Source organism: Phodopus roborovskii, unplaced genomic scaffold (assembly GCF_943737965.1).
Source record: "Phodopus roborovskii unplaced genomic scaffold, PHOROB, whole genome shotgun sequence".
In the NCBI taxonomy this organism is placed as follows: domain Eukaryota; kingdom Metazoa; phylum Chordata; class Mammalia; order Rodentia; family Cricetidae; genus Phodopus; species Phodopus roborovskii.
In genome coordinates, this window is record NW_026126567.1 from 13,155,099 (window position 1) to 13,177,841 (window position 22,743).

Genomic DNA, 22,743 nt, shown 5'->3' on the forward strand with positions numbered 1-22,743 from the left:
CAAAGGTAGAGCCGGTGACTCTTCACAATGCAAAAGAAAACAGCACCCCCCCACTTGTTCCCATGACCCACCCCAAAGGCGCCGAATCAAACACGCATGTGAGCACGGATGGCAGGCGGGTGAGGGCTAGAAACATGAAAGCCGATGTTCTCTTTTTTCCTCTGGGAAGAATAGTGGGAGGACAGCAAGCAAACAAGACTGGGGTCTCCATGTTCAGAGACAACGTTACAGAAAGAGAACAAAGACGCCAGGGCCTTCAGAAGTGCAGAGTGGGGTACAAGGCAAGGGCAAGGGGTTGCAAGTTGCTTTTTATTTATGGAACATCAGAAGCAGGGCACCTAAGTGGGCCCGGCAAATGGGTTTCCATGGCACTAGAAAGTGGGTAGGAAAGCGTGGTGTGGTGACACACACCTGTAATTCACACACACACACACACACACACACACACACACACACACACACACTCGTGAGGCTGAGGCACTGAGATCAGGGGTTGGGAGTTCAAGACTGGCTTGGGTTATATAGTGAGATTCTGTTTTGGAAAAACAACCAAAAAAAAAAAAAAAAAAAAAACCTCAAAGAAACAAAACACAACAAACAAACAAACCAGGGAAAGAATGGATATGGACATGCCACTTCTTATCCTAAGAACATAAGAGTATAGAGAATGTAGGGAAGGGGGGTGTAAAGGAAATGAAATGGTATAAGCCACCAATCACCAATCCAAACACGGTGCTTTCCTTGTTTCTCTCAAACAGCACCCATTCCTGTTTAAAGGGACAATATAGTAGTATCATGTAATAGGGACGTGGCACCATTTTGTATGTTTGTGACAGGGTTTCTTGTACAGTCCAGGCTGGCCTTGTCCTCCCTATGTAGCCGAGGATGGCCTTGGCGTCTTGATTCTCTTGCCTGGGCCTCCTGAGTGCTAGGATTCCAGGCATGTGTCATCATGGCTGGCTCGCTTTGGGCTGTAATGAACTGCCTTCCGTCACAGGCCTACAAATGGTTCTCTTGGTTCACATGGCAGCGTTTTGCCTCAAATACCTTTCGGCTGGCTGTGCCTGAGAAGGTCTGACTCCCACGGCTTACATGGAGCACTGCCACTAAGAGGCCTTGACAGATAGGGAAACTGTGTCATTATGCTTCAGTGACTTAGAAAAGAAGATTCATTTTGTTTATATGTATGTGCGTGCGTGTGCATGCACAGGTGTGCACTTGCCACTGCATGTGTGTAGCAATCAAAGGACAACGTCAGGTGTCAGTCCTCAACACCTACTTTGCTTGACACAGGGTCTCTGGTTGACTAATCCATATGACAGGTGAGCTGGTTGAGTTTCTGGGGATTCTCCTATCTCTGTCTTCCACTTCTCCATAGGAACGATGAGGTCATAGACATGTACACCATGCGTGGACATATGTGGGTTCTGGGGACTCTGAACACAGCCACTGAGCCATCTCCCTTACCCATGTCTGTGGGTTTGATTATTAATAAAGCTAGGTTGTCTCCAAAGGCTTCCTGGCTATTCCCTGTCTCTCTTTTGTGAAGTGTCCATTTGTGTCACTTTTAGATTGTGGTGCTCAGGAGTTTATTACTAATTTGTAAGAGCGCTTTATGACACCTGCTGCTGCAACATTTAAAATGCTACCTTCTAGCTGTTTTGAGAGTTTTTTAAAAAAATATGTTTAACACGTAGGCGCCTGAAATTTTAGATAGCAAATTTATAATTCTTTTCCTCTTGTGGCTTCTTTCATATGTGGAAATGCAATTTTGTGTTTTGTTTTTGGGTGAGGTATATCAATCCATGTTTTCTCTTTTTGTAGGTAGATCATTTACTTACATCACGTTGAGTCCTAGTAATAGATTTATGGTTTCATTAGAGCCTTTTGGCCTAATTTTGTTTGTTTGCTCTTGTGTTTTAGGATAGGGCCTTGTTATTTAGTCATGGCTGGCCTGGCACTTGCTATGAAGCCCAGGCCTGCCCCAAGCTTCCAACAGTCTTCCTTCCCTAGGTTCGTAAATGCTGGCATTAGAGGTGTGGCACCACCGTGTCCTTCGGACTTAGTGTTTTTGTTTTGTTTTATGTTGAGTCACCTAGCACTGGATTTATCTTGAGTACAGTTGTTTTTCCTTGAGCCTCTCCATTCTATCAGCAGCGTGTGTTATGTCACCATCCCTCACTAGGGTGTAAGAAACCACCCCCCTCATACCACATTTTACATTTACTACAACTTGCTCCCAGTTGCCCAGTCTGCACATCTGGTCTAGCTACTGGGGCTTACTGTTAATTCCTTCTTAGATATTTGGAGTACATTTGATATCCAGCAGAGTGAATGGTTCCTCCTGGTTCCTCTTTTTTTCTCCCTAGAATACTTTCTTGATTATTTTGATTATTTCATAAAACATAATCAATTGCAACATACACTCCTATTAGAATTTTGATTGGAACTACATTAAACAAATATCAATTTGGGCCACAGGCACAATTTGCTTATTAGGAGGTAGGGCGTGTCACCGGAACTCATCTCAATGCAGTTTGCTTTGTGCCTATGCTCAGTGTGCTTTTATATTTAGAATAGAGAAGAGGGTATTTAGGGACAAGGACATCTGACATCTAGGAAGAGAGGGGATGACATATTGGCCTTTGAGTCCCACTTAGAACAGGGCTCAAGGGCAACTGTGTGAGATGCTGGAGCTTTGGGTCCAAACTGAGAGGGACACAGGAGATGGCGGGTGCCCCAGGACCCAGGTGAGGGTCAGTGCTCCCTGGTGCTCCGAAGAGCCTGATAAATCTCTCTGACACAGGAACACTGGTATTTTCAGACTGGAGCACTCTGTCAACAGTAGGTGCGGGTCCCTCAGGAGTGGCAGCAAGGAGAGGCCATGGGAAAAGCAGAAGAGGGGGTGGCCACAATACTTGCCACAGACAGGGAGAAGCTGATTTTGCTGAAAACACACTGAGCCCTTTCACGGCATGGGGAGTGGGGTTCGGGGAGGGTACCTGAAGCTGGATGGACCCTGCACTCGGCCTTCATTGTGCGTCCGTCTATCTTACTTTGGTTCACTCCTGCTTCACTCTGCCAGACACGGCAGTCATTAAGACATGCCTGCCAGTCTGAGCTGTCTCAGCTCTTTACGATTAAGGCACAAAGAGTCATTGTCCTAATGCCACAGTCACCTTGGATCCCAGGAGACCATCGCTAAGGTGAGAAGAGCGATTTATGATGGAGAGGCTATATGCTGGATAGATTATCCTGAGGGAATTCTGACCATAACAGTGATTAAAAGATGGGTTTGTTATTACGTCATCTTTCAGACAATGATGGGTGGGACCCAGCTTTGACTAAGGTGCCTTAATTACAATTCTTTGGTCCTGATTCTTCCTCTATTTAAACCTAAAGCTCATATCAATTCCTAGAAGACAAGTGCTCACTAGACTCCTTCCCCTTTTGCTCTTCCCAACACATCACTTGAAATTTCACTCTGCCTTTCACCGTCACTCATCTCTCTAATCGGCATACTGGGATGGGCGGCCAAGGCTAGCTTCTTGGAGCTGCTGGACCAGAAGCTTAGCTAAGGCCCAACTGTACACAGGCACTGGCTTTTTAAGCCTCCGTTTCCCTTTGAGCTCCATTCTCTCAAACATGTGTGCCACACGTGAATGTTTAAGTACATCCACGGCTCTGCCATTGCTCACTTGGGCCTAGAATCCTCAGCCTTCTTCACACAGCCAATTCACCAGCAGTCCCGTCGACTCTAGTGTTCCGAGGCACCTTTTAGCCCTGAGCTAAGCTTCCACTATTTCTCCCACAGCCACCCACAAATCTTCTGCTGGAACGACAGAGGGATTCATGTGTGAAGGTCAGAATTGGTTCTGGGTGGTTTTTGCAGCTTCTCTGGTTTCACATCACAGAGAAGTCTGCTCTTGTGTAACAGCCTGCAAGCTTGGGCATGTTGTGACCCATGTCCCCTCTGGTTTGCTGACACACTCCAGCTGTTCTACTTTCATCACAGAGCCCCTGTCAGAACATCCCACACCCAAAGAGAGGTTTCCTGACTATCACTTCTTTGCAGTGAACCCCATCACATTATTCTCGGTACCTCCACTCTGCTTTGCTTTCTTCAAAGCCCTTCCCAATAACTAACATTATACTGGTCTATCTTGAGGGCAAGGGCTTAGCTACCCATTTACTTATTGATTGTGTATCACTCTGGATCTGGATGGTTCAATATGGTAGCCACCAGCCACATGTGGCTCTTTGGCCTTAGTTTAAGCGAGGGGCTCAGGAATCACGTGTGGAGTGGTTATCATAATCAACCCCACAGGGCATTTCCACAGCTGGGGACAGTCTCATGGGCCCTGCCATAACCAGTTGTCCTGCAAGGACTGAAGATATTCTTGAGAGCTTGAGAGCTGTGTATATGTTTCTCTTAGCGGTTGATTGGCAGGAGGCATAGGCGGGACCACCAGAGGAGGGGAAGGCTGGGGAGAGGATGCAGAGAGAGGCCACGGGAGCGACACCGTGTAGCAGAGGAAGGAGTAACAGGTCCAGACCCTTCTCCGGTAAGGTAGATCACGTGGAGGAGATACTTAGATGAATAGAGATGGGTTAATAATTAAGAGAGAGCTAGCCTAAGCCATTGGCCAAACAATTTAATAATTAATATATCTCGGTGTGCTTATTTGGGGCTAATTGGCAGCGGGACCAGGCAGGACAGAAAGTTCTGACTGTAAGAGCTACACCGTGCCCTTCTGTGTCAGGAGAGTGGGGTGAGGGGAACCCACAAAGCCTCACCACTCTTGGGGCTGGAATCGAGTGCAACTTTGGCTTTGTAACCCTTCTCCAGCTCTCTGGCTCAGGTATGTTTTCTAGTTCTTAATAAGCTGTCTCTGTTTCTACGTTATCCACATGTCTGTGTTCTTATTCTTTACTCTGACACACGAGATCCTACTCCAGTCCATGCCTATAACACCTCTCTGGCTAGAGATTACTGAGGCAACAGATCCCAAGGGATGGGGATTTTCTTCTAGTACCATGTAAGGCAGGGAAAGGCTGAGGCCATGGTATCAGTTAGGGGCAAGGCTTGTCTCCTAGAAAGAGCTATCATATAGTGCTGGCAACTTGGGGGATTGACCCGAAGGCAGGAGTAAAATATGCCAATGGCAGGCGGGCCATACCTTGACCAAGACTGATTAGCGGTACTTCTTGCCCTGTAGCTCACCTGGACCGCACGTTAATGCTCTGAAGGTGTACTTGGAGAGTAGGGTGTGGTCATTGAATCTCTTTATTCACTCATCTTCTTCCAGTGTAGTTTCAGCCAATAACTTTCTCTATTTTTCCAGGCCTAGCTTGTTAGGGCTGGCAGGATTGGGCTTTGACTATGAAGACTCTGGTAACAGAACAGCAAGAATCTTTTGTGGGGACTGTAACTCATACAGAGTGGCGAGACATGGTAAAAGTGCTCAGGAATGTTTGACAGTGTGTGCACATGTTTGCATGCATGCTATGTGTGTGTGTGTGTGTGTGTGTGTGCATGTGTGTGCATGCGTGTGCATGCGTGCATGTGTTCTGGGCCATGTAAGTGGAAGAACACTAGAAGGAGAAACCTTTAGCATTTCGCATGGGCCCTGTGGACGCAGTGGGTGTGGTTCAGTTCTTACCCTCTGGCCAAGGAGCTTGGAGCATCTGAGTTATAATTTTCCAAATAGAGGGAGAAAAAGGAGACTCCCTTCATGTAGAACAGGGCAGCAGTCAGGGAGTGGGTGCAGGGGAAGAAAGGGCTTTTTCTATGGAAAGTGCCAGAATGATTCTGAGCTGAGAGATAAGGGCAATTGTAATGGAATAGGCACTAAGTTTCTCCATATTCTAAGACTGTGGTTCAGAACACGCTGTGGCTTCCAAATGTCACTCAGCGAGCAAGCATGAGAGCCAGTGTAGATTAAAGGAAGGATAAAGAATGAAACTGGAGAGGGCTCCTGATTCATGGAACCTCTGGGGAATTCTCTCTCAGGTCTCACTGGAAGGGATGTGAGAAACACCACGTTTGGAAGCGTTATCCTGGCACAGTGAAGTCTGGGGGTCTGTGGAGCCAACCTCTGTGGTATCTGTCTGGACGTGTGAACCATGGTCAAGGTCGGGGTTGTTGCCATGTATCCTGGTACTCACTGGCATGGAAGCAAAGCGTTCTGAGCAGAGATGCACTGCTCAAAGCTGGGCAAAGATAGAAATGAATGCGGAGCTGGCGGGGTGGCTCAGAGGTTAGGAGTGCTTCCTGCTGTTTCAGAGGACCCAGGTTCAGTTTCCAGCACCTTCATGCTGTCTCACAGACACCTGCAAACTCCAGTTCCTGGGGATCCAACATCCCTCGCTGCCCTGTGCGCTCCATGTGGTGCACATGCACTCTTATAGGCTCCGTGCATACTCAAAATAAAAGTAAGTCTTAAAAGTAGAAATGAATAAATAAATTGATAAAACACATGGTGAGATACACAGTTCCATCTAGCATGGGTGGCAGGTGAGTTGCGGGTTTTGGTTTTCCTAACGGCCTGAACTGGGCACAGACATACCCGGCCCTGCCACCAGCACACTGATGATACTTCACTTCAAAAGATCAGTGAACTGTCCTTGCCCGTGTGTGTGCGCGTGTGCGTGTGTGTATGAGAGAGAGAGAGAGAGAGAGAAGGGAGGGGAAGAAAAGACCGTAGAGGAGACCCAGTGAATTTCGCTGTTTTTTTTTTTTTTTTTTTTAAACAAGGTAAACTACCTTTGTTGAAGAGCAACCCCACAGGGGGTTAAAGCGGTCACCTCTATCTAGAGTTTCTCCACACTCTGAGCAGCAGGCTATAGAACCTCAACATATGAGTCTAGGGATTCGATCACAGCACCTGTCAGTGGCAGGCATGGTTTCTGGTGCTGAGGTTCTTGGTGAGCAGACTGCAGAGCTCACCATGTGGAAGAGGGGGCATAAAGGGAGGGTAAAGGGTGGCGTGAGCCTGCTTGAGGCAGAACAGACAGGACTCTCTCCACGAGAAGATGGCAATGGGACACACGGACATTGTGAAGACAAATAAAGAAGGACGTGAATCCTGAAGTCTGGTCCTATTTCATTTTGAGAGTCAGGGTGGGCTAAGTGTAGACAAGGGCTTCACAAGGGGATGGTGACTTTTTCCTTTTTAGACACTACCACTAGTGGGAAGTCCTGTCTATACCTTCTAGGTGACTCTTTGTAACAACTCTGCGGAGTAGTTGTGAGAACTAGGACCAGGGAGTGCGAGTGTCTTGACTAAGAGCAAACAGCCACTTCTCAGCAGAGCCGGGCTTTGAACAGATGCTATCCAGCCCTAGGGCTCATGGAACAGCACCAAGGTCTCCCTTAGCGAGCAGCCTTCAAAGGTGGGAGGGTCCATGTTCCAGGTGCAGGAAAGTGACCACTGTTCCAGTCTGATGGCGTGTATCCTCCTGAGCTGATAGGCAGAGGTGAACAGGTGCATGGGGGCTGGGGGAGGAGGCGTGGTGGGGAGGCAGGCCTTGAGGGTGGCAGGAGGCTTGGAGGCTGGACAGTGGCACCAAGGCGTTCAGGGTTGACTCTACAGGCAATGGAGGGGCACAGCCTTTCAGGCAGGGTCCAGGAGGCAGAAGGGTCTCAGAGACAACCTTGGGTCAGGGCTGGCAGGAAGAGAGACCCAGCCATCTTAACAAAGCCAAAATAAACAGTCAAGATCCAGGTAGCTGTGAGACACCTTCCTCCATAGTTTCCAGGCTTCTTTGAATAGTTGCTGAGCGTGTTTCCTTTATTTTTTTCATCTAGAACGTCTTTCTCTCATTCAGTGTGGTTTTCCTATGTAGGCATCACTAGATTCTTCATTTCCCCAGTAGGCGTTCATTACAGGATTAGTATAGACCGAAGACCGAGTGTCACATCTCTAAAACTACGTGGGCACTAAGGCTCACAGAGACCGGGGAGCATGGCCAGTGCTGAAGAGTGTGGAGCAGTAGAGAGGGCCACAAACTTTATCTACAGACTGCGTGGGGGTCTTTCAAAGGGCAGGTTGTGGTCACTAAACCTGGGCCAGACCCTGCAATTCTATATTCACTGAGGGCCTGCTGGCGGTAAGGCAAGTCTCACCGTGAGTATAGGTTCTCTAAGACCTCCCACCCCACCCGGGGCTGGTAGACTCCCACCCTTATCTGGCTGTTCCTTCCCCCCAGTCTCTTATCCAGAGTCAAGGTGGTGGCATCTCTTGACTTTGCTCTGTTTGTGACCTGAAGCTCCTAAGGAAGGAAAAGTGGACCAAGACACCAGGTCAGCCCTGGAGACTGCTCTTGCTCTGTGTGGCTCACACAAGCCCGGATGTCAGCTCAAGAGTTACGTCCAGGTTCTCGACTCCAAAGGAAGGTACCAAGCAAGTGAAAGACCCCTGCTAGAGGCTTCCTTTCTGGAGGTTTCCAGTATGGGACACTCAGGCCAAGTTCGGAGGTTCTGAAAAAGCCCAGCCTGGAGGGATGGTGCTCAGAGGCCAGGGACAGCTCAAAGAAGTCATCCCTGGGGCCTACCTCTCATTTCAGGGCTTGGCACTGAGGCTGTCAAAGGAAATAACAGGGTTGCCCGGGAGCTTTGACTGCAGCATCTCCTCAAGACATCCAAGTGCAGAAGGATGCTTTTAGCTGTGCTGGGTGTCTGACAGAGCTGTCAGCAGAATGGACTGCAGTTCGTCAAGGGGAGATTATTCCGGAGGGAGCAGACATCGCTCCTCTGTGCTCTAATGTTACAACATCCCAAGGCTTTTGGGCCAGGAGGGTTCAGGGGTGGATGGCAGGAGGAAACATCATAGCCACAGCAAGGCCCACTGGAACCCAGCTGGTTTGGTTGGGCTTGGCTCCTAGAGCTCGTCTTAAGGGACTGTGGAGATGGCTTGGTCGGTAAAGTGTTTGTTATGAAGCATGAGGGCCTGAGCTGGGATCCCTAGCACCCACAAAGCAGAGCATGCCTGTAAGCCCAGCTCTGAGGAGCTACAGGTTCACTGACCAGCCAATCTAGCCAACTGATGAGTTCCAGATTCTCAAAAGATAAGGTGGAGATAGATCAAGATAGATACCCAACATTGACCCTTGACCTCTACATGAACACACACACACACACACTCACATACACATATACGTACACTCACATATGTACATACACATATACTCATACACACACACATACATATGCACACACACAGGCATTCACACACATACATATATACACACACTCATACATACACACACACAACTCAATATGTACATATGTACACATGCACTCACACACACTCACACTCACATAATACATACCCACAGGACTCAATACATATGTACACACATTCACATACACATACTCACACAATACACTCACGCATGCACATGTGTATGCACATGCGTCCTTGGAAACACGTTCACAGATTATTCATTCATCCCTCTCAGTCCGTCCCTCTTTGTCAAGTGCATGGTATCAATGTCTGTTCAAACATCAGAAAGAGACCCACACTCCCTGCCCTGAAGAGGCCTAATACAGGGAAGAGGGAGACTCAGGCTCCAGATACTCTGAGGCTGTCAGAGAAACAAATGCAGCCTGTTATGTCTGCTGGAAGGAATGAGAAAAGCAAGGTCAACCTGAACCCCTAGGGAGAGGTCAGGTTTCCTTTGATTCCACATCGCCTTGTGTGTCTGCTTCTGTGCTGAACACCTTTACTCTCCCACTTTCTCTGAGCAATCGTCGTATTAGAAAAAATTAAAGATGAAGGCATATTTTGGAACGGTTAATTCCTGATCACCCCCTCCCCCCACGACAAGGAAAGCTACTGTGAAGGAAGAATCCTAGCAGCTATCATTGTGTCCAAGACATCTCCATCCCCAGGGCCAAGAGAGGAGTGATGTGTTTCTAAAGCAGGGAAAATCTCTGAGACTGCAAGGAGGAATCAATTCTAGTTTTATGTGTCACATACATAAATAAATAAGGCACTATCAAATGTTTAAGATGGGCCTGCTCTGATTTACAACCCATCAAATTCTGCTATCAAAACATTTAGAGAGGCCGAGACGCTCCTGGGATTTGTTATATTGACAATCCTGGTGTAACCTTTTCATTTCCCTCCTTGCGGGGGATCTGCACACACTCCATCTTCCTGGAGCCCGGGCTCCGTGTGCTTTCTCTGCTCCCCAGGCACATGTCAGTGTGAGACAGAGCTTTTCAGCGGCTGTTAGATTCTGTCTGTCAGATCTCTCCTTGCCTCCCACCCCAGCCCCCTCCAGCCAGTGATCCTCTGCATCCCTAAGCCCACAGCTTTTCTCCTCAGCCCTTTCATCTCCCCCTTCATCTCAAAGTCTCAGGATCAAGGCTGAGAGTTTACACTTATTCTTGGATTGAATGTCCTCCACAAAGCCATTCACTCAATAGTAACTCTCGCACAAAAAAACCCTGCGCAGATTCGAACTGCATCCACTGGCAATGCCTTCGTATTGCTTTGCCAGGGACCCACAGGGCAGGAGGATGAAAATGGCCCAAACACACATAGGTTCTAAGCTCTGGGACCTGGGAACCTTGCCTTGACATTGTGACTAAGGTGCTTGAGATGCCGGCTCTCTGGACTACCTATGTGGGCCTTGCATGTGGTCACAAGCGTCCTTCTGAGGAGGACAGAGGGAGGTAAAAAGACAGTGAGTGAGGGGAGGGTCGGCCGTCGGGAGAGGGAGTAGTGACTTGGGCTAAGGAGTACAAGGTGGTCCCTAGGAGCTGGGAGGGTCAGGGAGGGCTTCCTCCTGCAGAGCCCTCGGAACCCTCATCTAATGAGAGTCTAGGCAACCTGACCTCGAACCTCTGACTCCTGGGAGTGTTTTGAGCCACTACACTTATGGGGATATTTTTTTCTGTGGCCACAGAAATGAGCCCAAGGGTATGCTGAGCTTGGCCAATAGCCTGTGATACCCTTGCAGCCTTGCCCACCCGAAGAAGCACCTTCCCCAGTCTGTAGGCAGAGACGATCAGAGCAGGGCAGAGGCCAGGCTCCCACCGTCAATGGTGACACACCATTGCTTCATAGGATTGAGCAAAGAGCTAGTGTTCCCGACCCTGCTTGACCAGAACCACAGAGCGAAGCTCTGTCACTTTCAGCCTCTGCACTCTGACCCCCGCAGGGACAGTGGGTACCTCTGTTCCATATTTTAGGAAGACAGTCTTCACAGAGATGTGTACTAGCTTGTCCTGTTCCCTCAGTCTCCAAGCCAGCCTCGTTTCCCTCCAGCCTCCCAAGCCTCCGTCATCTCTCCTCTGGGCAGCCTGCCTCATGTGGCTTGGGCTCTGACTTATACCCCATCCTCTCCCATGCATCAGTTTCCCTAGGAAGATCTTTGTGAATTGGAAATCACGTCTGACACACACCCTGTTGCTCAGAACACTCCATGTCCATAACAGCAAAACCCTGGGTTCTGGACTGGTCTTCCCTCCTCAGGAGAGGCGTGTGGCGGCTGGGATAGGAACCCTGGAGACTTCCTGTCAGTCAGTGCCTAGGTGGATAGATGGAGCCCCTGGCTATAGCCCTGTGAGGTGGAGGATCTCGCTTGGAGGCCTTAGAACGAGACCCGACAAGCATTTCTCTTCTGTCTTGGGACTCTGGAGAGGACAGATGAAATGCTGGCTGCAAAGGTGCTGCCTGCCTCCTCCTGCCCACTTCTTCCCCTCCTCCTTCCCTTTATCCCTTCAACTCCCAACTCTACATTTCAACTTTCCTTTTGCACGTGTGTGGAGGTCAGAGGTCATTCCTCTGGAGCCACTCACTTGGCCTCCCTCCCTCCCTCCCTCCCTCCCTCCCTCCCTCCCTTCCATGAGGCTGGGTTGACTTGACTCCAGGGCCATTTTAAATGAGAACACTAGAGCCTCTGAGGTGTCACAGTCCACACAAAGGTAACAGGCCAAGAGTCTTTTGACAAGTGGCCTCTGGCATCTTACGGAAGGACTGAGTTGGGTCTACCCATCCAAAAGCAGCTACCAGGCTGGCAAGCTGCGGTATCTATGATTATACCTGGACCGGCTTTGGGCTGGGAGGGTGATGGAGTTAATGGACTTTGCTGAATGGATGTCTTGGTGAGTGTGTCAAGCCTGGAGGTGCGTCAAGGCCTGGGGAGTGCGGGGTATGCATGCTTTACCATTTGACTGCTCCCTCATCCTCTCTATCCCCAAACTTCCCCGGGGCTGTCACCAACATGCTTGGATTGGGCAGAAAGGAGGGAGAAAATGCCCTTTTTATGGTCCACCTTCATCAGGGTTCTTGCCCTCCCTGGCCAGGGTGGAAGCATGTGAGAAAGGTGTGCTTTGCATTTGAACTTGGAGAAGACCCCCCCCACCCCCAGGCGGTCTACTTTTGCATAATTCTCTTTTTGTATCTCTGAGCACTTTTGAGAGTCACTGCTGTGGAAACCTCCTGTTTCTTTGGGCCCGTGGCCCTCATTCCTCTGCACCAACAAAAGTAATGATGCTGACAGAAGAAGGGTCCCTCAGGCCTCTGCCGCACAGAGCTCAGGCACAGAGCATACCCTCACATATCCATTTGCATAAGGCCCAGGGCCCTGCCCCACACAGCTTGGGGGAAATGTTAGATTTTTCCCCCACAAGGCCCCAGAGGGAGGCTGAAGTGGATTTCTGCCATGATCCATCTCAGAGCTTCTTCACACCTGCTCGCACAAGCAGCAAACAGGAAGGCTGGCGCCGTCTGCTTGCACAGGAGAAGCAGTGCTGAGCCCACCCGCTGAACTGGAACAGAGACCAAAGGCAGGCTCTGCCGCAGAGAATAGACAAGGCAAGACGGCCCAGGGCATGGGCTGCTGCGGACAGCACACAGATGCAGAGAGAGAGAGAGAGAGAGAGAGAGAGAGAGAGAGAGAGGGAGAGAGAGAGGGCGAGGTCTTCTGTCACTGTGTCAGTCACAGGAGGGAAGTTAGGAAAGCGTTGTGACAGCCAGCTTGTTTGAGGAAGAGATGTTCAGGGACAAAAGGAGACCCGAGTTTTTTCACCTGCTTCGTGAGGGGAACAAGAAATGAACACTCACAAGGATGCAGCGGCAGAACAAGGCCAGCGGCGGGCTGGCGGGAAAAACCTTACTCCTTACACCCTCCCTTCCCCCAGAGGCCTATGGGAGTCACCTGCAATGGCCTCTCTTTGCCAGTGGGCACAGTCTCTGCCTTTTCATTCCCATACCCTCCTCATCCCAGAGCACAGTGGCCTGCTCAGCAGGTGCCCAGGCAACACTCGCTGGACACTACCCACACACCATCAGTGCAGTTGTACCTAGCGAGTATCTCCCGGGCGTCTCACACCCGGGTAAGAAGAGTTTTGTTAGGCAATTCTCAGACTTCATAAGGGATGAAAACCAAGTGCTTCCTTCCATAACCATGACCCAAGCTCCATCCAACTCAGTCCAACTTGTGAGTGATCTGCCGCCATTGGTCATGTCTCCTGTCCCTAAGGTCCCAAACCCCTCCAAATAGTGCTCCAAACACCAGGAACCAACTATTAAAACATGTGGCTCAGTGTAGACATTTCGCAGATGCTGAGGAATGGCTGAGGCTGAGCCCACTTCTGGTGGGGCCACCTAGCTGTCCTTGTCTGTGGTATGAAAGACAGTGGCTCTCACAGTCACTATGCACAGCTAAGCTCCATGCAGGCCACTGTGATACACAGGTCACATGTCATCCCTGAACTCTACAGTCTCTGAAAGTAGGTGATGCATACTGAAGCTTAGAAATATCTACTAATTTCCACAGAAGTTCAGAGCTGGGCAAGGCTGCCTGGGGTTTGAACCTGGGTTCTAAGTTGTGCTTTCTGAAGCAACCCATAGGTGTTGGAGTTGGGTAGACCAATGTAAGAAACAAGAGAGTGCACAAGAGGACAGGAATCTGGTTAATTAAAGACACCGCTAGGAGCTGGGGAAGCAGGACTTGTCCAGCATGCAGTAGTCACAGGGTTCGATCCCTAGCACCGCACAAACTGTTGAGTGGAGGCATATGATTGAAAACCCATCACTCAGGAAGTGCAGGAGAGACAGACATTCTGGGCTACTTGAGCCGTCTTAAAACAAATAACCAACAACCAACCAACAAAAATAGGAGATGGGGAAGCAGTAATCTGTCTCTCAAAATGGCCACTGCACGGTTCGTTTAGCAAACACACACCCTGAAATTCTAGCAGTGTCTCAGAATTGAACGGGGGCAATGGGTACCAAAATGCTCCCACAAGACGACCCTGCAGCGCAGAGACAAGCCCTAACACCTGCTGACTTTGGACATAGGTATACGCAGCAGGGGGGATGTTGCCATTTTCTTTCCACCTCAGTGACACTTAAAAAGCAATCCTGCCTGCCCTATTTTTTTCTTCTTTGCCTTTTCCTTCACCCCACCCCCTCTTTATTTTCTCCCTCATGAACTCCCAAGTGGTGCTGCCATATTCTTTCCATAGCAACACACTAGGACGCCGGCACTGCTTTGTTGGAAGAATTCTGAGGCCAGGGAGGAGGGAGAAGATGATGTCGGGTGGCTGTGGGGAAGGTTTCCACAACTTCAGTGCCCTCAATGCATGCAGAAGAGGCCTCGGACGATTTTAAGAGGAAAAGCTGTTCCCCCCAACCCCCTGCTTCTATTACATAGTGAGTATATGTCTGTTGTATCCATGGGAGAAAGTTCTGGAAGCCCAACCTATCACGGAGTTGTTATTATTATTATTGTTGTTGTTTTTTAAAATTCTCCTTCCCTTCCATCCACTGTCTTTAAACCCTCTTGAGAGTATAGGAGGCAGCTCAACTTGTCCCTCTGTCCTATATTCTAGCTTTCTTGGGATGTAGTTGACAAATAAATGCTGTATGTATTTGCAGTGTATACTGTGATATTTTGACACAGGCATGCCATGAAGCCAACCAACATAACCAGCTCCTCCCCATGGTTACTGTTTTTCTTTTTTCTTTTCTCTTTTGTAGTGAAAGTATCCACAATCTGTGGATGGGGACACAGAAGGTGGTTTGCGGGGGTGGAGGAACAGGAGAAAGAAAAAAGAACCCAGTGCCTAGCCCTTTGGTCTCTCTCAATTATCTCCTATCATCCTCCCAGGGGTCCGAAGTCGAGGACGGTCGACACTCCTCCATCTCCCTAACAGGAACCCGAACCTCACCCATGAGTTCAGAAGGTGCCTCATGTCACCCAGGGCTCTCCTAATAGGAAGCTGGGACAGGTCAGTGTCACACTGAGTTCGTGGTTGTCCACTTGGCCTCCGTGTTGCTCATCTACCCTGGCTGAAGGCAGAAGAGGGGGGACCTCCCACCAAAGGTGATGAGCAGTAATCAGATCAAACCTGCCCTCGTTCTTTCCAACATGACCTCCTGCCTCTCATTTCTATTCTCTGGGAGAGACTGCTGTGGGGAGCCAGAGGGCATGCAGCGTGGAGAGAGGCAGGCAGTCATTAAAAAGTAATACCTTTGAAGAATATGTAATGACATGGGGACATATGCACAAAATGTCAAGTGAGAACTGAAGTCACAGCACACTGCTATCACAGTTCCGTGCTTGAGAGACAGGCGCATTGCGGAGACAAAAGCCAGTGGTTTCTGGAGGTCAAGGGTCAGAACTGACTGCAAGGCAGAACAAGGGGACTTTGGGGGTGGAGTGACACCTTGATTTTGGTGGTGAGTCTTCGGTAACACGATTTGTTTAAAGTCACAGAACTGTGCATGAAAAAGCATGCATTTCATTGTCTGCAACTCACATCTAAGGAAAAAAACCACAGCTGCATGCCGTAGGCATATACAGACACACACATAAATGTACAAACATATCAAAAAATGACTGATAAAACTGTTGGTGTTTGTGTGTAACTGGTTCTAGAACCCCTGACAGATACCAAGGAGTATCAATACTTCAGTCTGTTGTATAAAACTGTATTTGCAGAGAACCTACAATACCCCCCTATTACTTTAAAATCGTATCTATGTTGCTTATTAAACCACATGCGCTATAAAGGTTATATAAAATGCTTTTATAATTTGGGGAATGGCAAGGAAAATAGTTCTGCATATAGTCAATATAAAGGCTATTTTCTTTTGTATATTCGTGATCTGTGGTTAGTTGAATCCATCCGCGTAGGACCCAAGGCTGTGGAGGAAACCACACAACCTGACATCCATCAAGTTGAAAGATAAACATGTAAAACCATGCCTGCAGTGACTTCAATATTCCTTGCAAGGCTGTCTCAGGAGAACCTGATGGCAAGGGCCCTCCCTGACAGGACCTTGGGGGTGGGGCCTAGGTGCCCACAGCCCAGGAGGCTTTTGACTCTTTCACCAAGCTGACGGGAGTGCTGGGGAGGGAGAGGGGAGGTCCTACGAGCACACAGGCCCTGTGCACCCAACCCTTCAATCTCCAGCTCAACACCCCATTGCTCAGTTAGGCTCCCTTCCTCCTTCTCGCCATGAAAATGGCCCTCAACACACATTCTCTCATATTGGCTGCCTCAAGCATGGTGCTAGATTCTACTTTTGTCTTAGGGCCCATGGCCCAGCTCAAGAAGCAGCTGGAGAAGAGCAGCTAATAAAAATGCTGCCCACATGACTGAGATAAAGATAGGATATAGTCTCTAACGGGAGAACAGCAATTCCCGTGTTTCTGTTTCCTCGTTTGTCACATGGGTACAATGATGGTACTGACTTCACATGACTTTGCGGAGAAGAATAGGTCCTGGGTCAAGCAGGATCAGAGCTTAAATCTTGGCTACCGGTTTTATTATTATACATTAGATGAGCTCAGGCAGGAGTAGTCGAGTACTGAGAGCCATGAAATGAGAAAAACAAACAAACAAAACTACCATCACCACCAACAAAAAACTAGAGTCATTTCCAATGAGGGGAACTGGAAGATGATGGGAGATGCCATTATGTATATATGTTTCTCATACTGGTTAATGAATAAAGCACTGTTGGCCAATAGGAAAGGAAGATAGGAGGGACTAGGAGACAAGGAGGAAATAGGAAGTAGTAAGGAGGAGTCAAGATGGAGAGTCTGGAGAGAGCAGTGTGCGGCAGCTGGCTCCGGTAAGAAGAACACGTGGACATACATAGATTAACACAAATGGGTTAATAACTAAGGCAGAGCTAGCCGATAAGAAACTAGTACCTGGCCAATAGCATTGTATCAAATACAGAGTCTCTGTGCATTATTTGGGGCTGGTGTGGCGGCGGGCAGAAAAACCGTACTCCTTACAGGAAGATCTCATCATAGTGGATTCCTTGGCTCTACTAGGCAGAACCTGCACTGTGATTGATTATTGATGTCTGCTCTGGGCAAGGAAAGAACAGTGTGTGGTGTGTGTGTGTGTGTGTGTGTGTGTGTGTGTGTGTGTGTGTGTGTGTCTTTTTGGTCTATTATGCTTGTTTCAGGATTCAGACACATCTGGACACTTTGGGAATCATGACAGGATAAGTACATCTGTAATTTTGTGAGTCTATGGCTCTGAGGAGTCATCTGGGGGAAGTAACATATCCTTAGGGGAGACAATGACTCGACTTGAGGACACTGGGTTTCTAGTCATCAGATGGAAACACAGTTCTGACAATGGCCTGTTTGTTGCCTGATCTTTATCCCATCACCCTTTGGCCCAGGTCCCAGGGATCCACATCTGCTTCTGTGAGAAGAGAAATTAAGATAGACAGCTGTCTCAGAAGAAGGCTGGAGTCTCATGGTAGACTACAACAGGGATAGGAGAAGACAGAAACCAATTCCACCCAACAGTTATGTCTCCTGGGCTGAGATATGCTGAGTGTGAGGGCTGTGTCAGAGCATGGTGTGGATGTTGTGTGGCCTCTGGGGCAGGGACAGGAGTCCAAGTGCCCTTCTTCTGGATGGACGAGGAGGTGGCTATTTGGTACTCTGCAGAATGTGGAGAGTTCCTGGAGGACTTCCAGAAATAAGGGCTAGGAATAATCAGAGCCTGGAGGCTCCGTACAGTGAGTGGGGACAGGTTCCGCAGACAGTGAGCCAACCTGGAGCCTGAGGCTGGACATTCCTAGAAGCGTAGTTCTTACATACACATGATATGGGACAAGTGCTTTTACTGCAGACCCAGGGCCATTTCTGGCCAAGGAGGTCAGAGGCAGAGGCTGCACAGAGATAAGGGGAGCCACACGAAGTGGTCCATATTGAAGGGCTGTGCTAGGACTGAAACAGAGGGGCGGGAAAGTAACTGCTGGGCTGGGGCGCACAGGCTAAGGGGACAGTGATGGACACAGAGCTGGGGGGGGGGCAGGAAGTGTCAGGAGGCAGCATGAGTTTTGCCACCATCCTGTTCTGTTCCTAGTTGTGAGAACTGCGTGCCAGCAGAGGGATGCTGCAAGGAAGATTGCTAAAAGACAGGACAGACGGGTGGAAGGGATGAGTTGGGATTTCACAGAGGGCACCGCTCCTGGTGTTTCATTGACAGCAGCCACATAGGAAGGAAACCCCGATTGTGCTTTGCGGAGGCAAGCAAACATGCAAAGCAAGGGGATGAACAAACACAGCAAAGAACTAAGGCGGTGCGTGTGCACGCACTCAGGAGCCCAAGAGGTGTGTTGTGTTCTCAGCCCTGGCTTTAAAAGGGCCCTTCTAGGGAAAGAAGAAAAAGAGAAAGAAAAGGCCCCAGAGCTGCTTCCCACTGGATTGAAGTGGGAGACACAAAGCAAAGGCATGATCAGAGCTTTCCCAGGATGCAATGCAACTTCCTCCCGGTGCTAGGGAAGAGACCCCTCTTAACCCCGTCCTCTGTGCTTCTTCCCGGCTTGCTCCGCTCAAAACCACATGGCTGGAAGATGCATAGGCCAGGTCGCCGTGCCCAGCCCGGCGGGAATTCCTCTATGAATGATCATCCTCTCCTTGTTCTCGCCTTTGCAGCCTTGCTAGGAAGGAGGAAAACCGGGCCAAAGCCAAGATGAAAGGGCCTGTAATCTCATAAAAGAGTCAGACGATGCTCTGAAAGGCTGGGAGCTGGCACCCGTCTTACACTTCAAGGTAGGCAGTGTGAAATTCAGTGAGTTAAGAGGCCTGCCTGTCTGCCCTTCCCCAGGCGTCTGGACCTGGTCAGCAATGTTCTGGGCACCAGGACTAGTATAACCCACTGTTGCAGGAGGATAGCAAAGGAGAAGACCGACCATGAAATCCTTAGGATCTGGAATCTGCTCTAGGGAGGAGTTGGAGATTTCAGGCTCCACTATCCCCTTTTCCTGTCTACCGTGGTAGTATTTATTCTTCATCAGTGTCTTTGAGATGACTGCATGGTGTGGAGACTAGCCAGTGTGGCCAGCTAGCCATAACCATTGCCCTCACAAAGCAAGACTCTGCCAGAATCAAGAACATGGCTCCATTTCCAACCGGACAGACATGAAGCCTCTTAAGCTTCCATTTGCCAACCTGAGACGTCCCACAATGCTACAGGTCCCCAGAGGGGGATGTGTCTTGTCACTCTGAGCTAGAAGAGAAAACCTGTCTGGTGGCGTGAACCCAAAAAATCAGAGGAATAAACTAGCAGATGGCTCTCTGAGTACAATCCCTCAAATGATCAGAACAGAATTCTAACAGATTCCTTATGACCTATTTACTGCTTCCCAAATAATAGTCCAGGAGGAGACCTGGTGAGCTAGCTCTCCAAGGGCAAAGAGCAAACTGTTCCTTTGGGTGGTGAAACTGCAGGCTGGTGAGCAAATCCAGGAGACAGAGGGAGTGGAAAACAGCTAAGCTAAGGACAGTCATCCATTCTCACAGCGTGGCTCAATCATGCCTGCAGGACTGCTGGCTTTTGCTTTTCTGTCTTATTTCTGGAAAGGGCATCCGTACAGGAAGGCATGGCATTCAAAGGAACTAGCAGCCCCAAATACTTCTCCTGGTACCTACTTGGGGTCCACACAGGGCAGGCCTGATTTGCTTCAGACCTGGGGTCTAATTAGATGGTGTCTTAGTTCATTTTCTGTTGTTATAAAGAAATACAAATGGCTGGGTACTGTATAAAGAAGGGGTTTGTTTACCTCACAGGTTTAGAATCAGAGTACCCACGATCAGGTTGTCATACCTGTTGGGCCTCTGGCAAGGGTCTCTCTGGTGGTATCACAGCATGGCTGAACAGAAGAAAGGGGGAAATGGCTGTCTGTAGAAGGGATCTAGCTGCTGGGGTGGACTTAGCTTTATAACTGCTTTTGTGAGAATGAATTAGCCTGCACTAATTCTTTATGAGGGTAGAGACCTACAACCTAGTTACTTTATACTAGGCCTCTGCCTTAAATGCTCTCCTGCTTTAAATCACTGTACCGGGTTCTAAGGCTGGCTCCCAGGCCTCTGTGAAACACTCAAACCATGGTGGGTGGGCTGATCCCGTAGCTTCAGCAACTACTCTGTAGGACTCTGAGATGTTTAAGGCCATTTAGAGCAGTGGTTCTCAACCTTCCTAAGGCTGCGACCCTTTAATACAGTCCCTCATGTTGTGGCGACCCCCAGCCATAAAATTATTTCGTTGCAACTTTAAAACTGCAATGTTGCCACTGTTATGAATCATGGTGTAAACATCTGGTGTGGAGGGTATCTGACACTCAACCCCTGTGGAAAGGTCGTCTGCCCCCAGATGGGGTCTGGACCCACAGGTTGAGAACCATTGATTTAGAGGCAGGGAAGCATTGTTCGTCATCAGAACCTCTCAGAGCCAGTGGGAAGAGCAGAGACTTCTGGATGCCTCTGCATGGCTGTAGAGAGCCAGACTGGACCAATCCGGTGGAGATGCAAAGAAAGAAGACAGTATATTCTCAGTGGAGAAAACACTGAGTTACTTAACTCAGCAGCAGGTCTTCGAGAGAGGTGCGCAGTCCCACAGCAGTTTCTCCTGGGATGACTTAATCATAGAGACGAAAAGACTTGGGATGACAGAGCGACAGAGAAAGCCTCTTCTGGTGGAAGGGTCAGAATTAGTTGTCAGATCTACTGCTGGGTGGAAATCCATTGTTTCTTGTAGGCTTTAATTAACTGGAGTTTGGGTAAGTGTGACTCTTTGAGGTGACAATGTGGAGTAAAGGGCTGGAAGTACCCAGCAGCTTGCAATGAGGCAGAGATGAAGCCAGGGCTGAGCAGGGCTGAGGGCGTGGCTGGGAGGTAATTGGCAAGTCCCTGGGTTTTGTGAGTTGAGGACAAATGCAACTGCTCCAGCTGTTGCTGACTGTCAAGTTCTCTCCTGGCCTCACCGTTTGTTACAGTGACCTCGACTTGGGGGACTCAAGGGCTTTGCGTGCTTTTCTGTCCCCTCCTGCTTGGTGGAAGCTGCCATCTCCACCCTGCCAGCCTGGCAGGGAATTTACTGCCAGGACCAGGCAACCAGGTTAAAACAGCAGCTCCCTGTGCTGCTGGCCGCCCGCCCGCCTGCTTCCCGCTACCCCTTTCTCTGAGCACCTCAGTGGTTCCAAGGACTCTCCTTGGAATGCTCCAACAGGCAGTCTTTCCTCCCGAGTTCCAGCAGAAGGGTGATACAAATTCAGACAAGAGAAGAGGCATGGAGTATCCAAAGGGGCCTGTTCGCAGAGAGCAGCTGACTCATGGAATTGAGGGCTCACTGGACTGTCCTGTGTATGTATCCAGTTCTCTGCCTGGATGGCATCATGACATTTTCTTTGTCCTGAGAGGATGGTGAAGGACGCGCCTGGCTCAGAGAAGAGCCACAGGTGACCTGCAGTACAAACCCTGTGTCAGGTCGAAGACTGAAGATTGTCGTATTTAAGCAATCAGTGCAGAAGCTGCCCAGACTTTCATAAGCATCTCAGAGCCCACTGGGTTTGGTCTGCCGAAGTCGGAAGACCTGGGCCTTCTCTCTCTGCATGCTCTGCATGAAGAACGGCGAAAGTGCCGGAGAAGGCGGCTGACTCATGCTTAGGCCTCAGAGACAGCTGGAGTTGCCAGGAAGCCTCTGGGGTAGGATACAAGCTTGTGAACTCTTTCCCTCAAATCTCTGCCAGCCAGGTGGGCAGGCTTCCACAGGACTATCATTTGTGGCATGGGGACTGCTAAGAGGTGCCTGGACTAGGCTTTGGAAGAAATAGGTTCAAATCCAAGTCCTGGCCACGCAAATCCCTGTCTGTACACAATGTTCCTGACTACAGTGTCTGCCAGTGTGTGGCTAAACATACTATGGTCTACATGCACACAGAGACGTCCTCCTTGGCAAAAGGAACAAAGCACCAATGCGTGTAATAACAAGTACCGATCTCTAGAATGCTGTGGTAAGTGAAGCAAGCCAGTCACGGAAGATTCCATACAATTTCTGTGACGTCCAGAATAGGCAGGCCTACACAGGCAGAGAGAGAGAGACAGAGAGAGAGACAGAGAGAGACAGAGAGAGAGACAGAGAGAGAGACAGAGAGAGAGAGACAGAGAGAGAGAGAGAGTGCATTGGTCTCTAGGAGCTAGCTGAAGCACGGAAGAAGCCATGTTGTGGCGTTAATGAGGATGGAGTTTCTTTCTAGAGTGATAAAAAGCCTTCTAAAGTTAGGATGGTGGTCACACAACTCTGTACATCTTCAATGGATGGGTTTTTATGGCATGGGCGTGTTCTGTTGATGTTTCATAAAGGTGCTGTAGTTCTGAAAATCTGGGTTTCTGTCACTTCTTTGTCCTCCAGTAAGAGTCCCTTTGTTTTGCTCACCGTTGTGCTCCGATGGTCTCGATGGGTAG

General features: G+C 49.2%; 1 protein-coding gene across 2 annotated transcripts in view; it reads right to left on the reverse strand.

Moving 5' to 3' along the window:
* Zhx2 (zinc fingers and homeoboxes 2) overlaps nt 1-22,743 on the reverse strand; it is a 142,217-nt gene that overhangs the window by 17,976 nt on the left and 101,498 nt on the right. The gene's annotated exons all lie outside the window — the stretch shown is intronic.